Source organism: Penaeus vannamei, chromosome 13 (genome assembly GCF_042767895.1).
Source record: "Penaeus vannamei isolate JL-2024 chromosome 13, ASM4276789v1, whole genome shotgun sequence".
NCBI lineage: Eukaryota > Metazoa > Arthropoda > Malacostraca > Decapoda > Penaeidae > Penaeus > Penaeus vannamei.
Window position 1 is genome coordinate 7160455 of NC_091561.1, and position 2500 is coordinate 7162954.

The window sequence follows — 2500 nt, forward strand, 5'->3', positions numbered from 1 at the left end:
GAACATCCCTTAATGTATGATGCAACATGAGATATATAGCCTATGGAGGAGCCGCGGGGAGGAGAAGGCCTGGACGAGGGGTCGGGGCTGAGAGGGAAATGGTGGGAGCGGAGGAAGGGATACAGACACGTTGTGAAAAATATACACGCATCTGTATACATGAACATGCACACACTCACACACACACACACAAACACAAACACACAAACACACACACACACACATATATATATATGTATGTATGTATGTATGTATCTATCTATCTATCAATCTATCTATATCTATTTATCTATCTATCTATCTATCTGTCTATGTATGTATGTATCTATCTATCTACCTACCTACCTACCTACCTACCTATCTATCTATCTATCTATCTATCTATCTATCTATCTATCTATCTATCTGTCAATCTATCTATCTATTTATGTGATTTCCCCGTACTCTAAAACTATTTCAGATATTATTCTCCCAACCCCCACCAACGTCAAAGTATTGTTTCCCCATCCCCAATCCCCTCAAAGATAATCAAACACTATCTCCCCCCCCCCCCCCCCCACTACAACTATTCCCCAGCACTACGTCCTCACCCCAGAGCCTCCACCTCTTCCCCCAACACCCCCCCCAACCCCTGTCTCCGCCCCACCCGCGCCCCCAAACAACTATTCTCCAGCATTACATCCCCACCCCAGTGCCCCCACTTCTTCCCCCCAACACCCCCCAACAACCCCCCCAACCCCTGTCTCCGCCCCCACCCGCGCCCCCCAACCCCTGTCTCCGCCCCCACCCGCGCCCCCCAACCCCTGTCTCCGCCCCCACCCGCGCCCCCCAACCCCTGTCTCCGCCCCCCCCCCCCAACCCCTGTCTCCGCCCCCACCCTCGCCCCCAAACCCCTGTCTCCGCCCCCACCCGCCCCCCCCCCCCCAACCCCTGTCTCCGCCCCCACCCTCGCCCCCCAACCCCTGTCTCCGCCCCCACCCGCGCCCCCAAACTCCCGGCGGCAGCGAGCCCATGAGAAGGCCCCACGAGACCCCCACATTACCATGCATCCCCGCTACCAAAGTCTCCCCTCAGCGTCGCCATCTCCCCTCCCCGTCGCTCTTGTAAAACCGGTTTTGGTAAATTGGATCCACGGGAGACCTTAAGCCTATTACGGTTTTATAGACGGTCTCATTTCCCAATTAACCGACTGACGGCTGACGGCTGACGGCTGACGTTTCTCGGTTGCATTCCTTCCCGGGTTGAGGTTTGATATTTGGTGCTTTTGTTAAAGGTGATAGTGTAAATGATTATACATTTCGAACTGTTATATACACACACGCAAATATGCGTATGTGTGTGTGTGTGTGTATACGTATGTGTATATGCATGTATGTATGTATGCATGTATGTGTTCTGGTTCCTACTTTGATTGCTTTATATTCCGTCTCTTTCAGTATATCATCTACCAAGATTTTTACTTTAATTTCAAACATTTTCTCCTGTCGATATTACTTGATTTTGCTTCAAAAATCTTACATGGCCCTTTCAGCGTTACATGTACTAAGAATTCTATTTTCTCATTCACATATTTTCTCTTTCTACTGCGATTTATATACTTTCTGGCCATTTCATTATCAAATCTACCCTCGTTTCTATTTTCATTCACATATTTTCTCTTTCTACTGCGATTTATATACTTTCTGGCTATTTCATTATTAAATCTACCCTCGTTTCTATTTTCATTCACATATTTTCTCTTTCTACTGCGATTTATATACTTTCTGGCCATTTCATTATCAAATCTACCCTCGCTTCTATTATTTACACTTTCTCTGGCCCTGCGATTTCACATCTACTTGAGCACTTACTTTGTTTCATAAATTTTCTAACCCTTTCATTGTTAAATTTACTCTCGTTTCTACTCTGATTCAGACATTTAATGCCCAATATTACATTTCCTTTTACAGTCTTGTTTTTATGGACTTATATTAAAGTTATCTTATATCAAACATAAAATAGTTTAAAGTGAATCTGTCTTAAACCCTCGTAACAATATATCAAAGTGGTAATAATGTTCCACAAATTAAATCCTTATGGCTATAGGTAACTCACGCTCAGGGTAATTAGCATGTAGGAAGGGAGAGAGGGATAAAGGGAGGAGGAAGGGAAGGGAAGGAAGAGGAAATGAGGGGGAATGGGACTCACAGGCGATCTCAGAATGTTTTTTTTTTCTTTTTTTTTTAAAGAAAGGAGAGGAAAGGAGAAAGGGAGAAAGGGAGGGTGAAGGGAAGGGAAGGAAGAGGAAATGAGGGGGAATGGGACTCACAGACGATCTCAGAATGTTTTTTTTTTTCTTTTTTTTGTTAGGAAGTTCCAAGGTATTAGAGGTGACGAGATTAGCCAAGACATGATAGCGGTTAAGATTTTTTTTCTGTTTTTTTTTCTTCTTTTTGTGTTCTTGTTCTCCATTATCTCTTTCTCCTAATCGTCTGTTTATGTGATCATTTATTATTAGTTT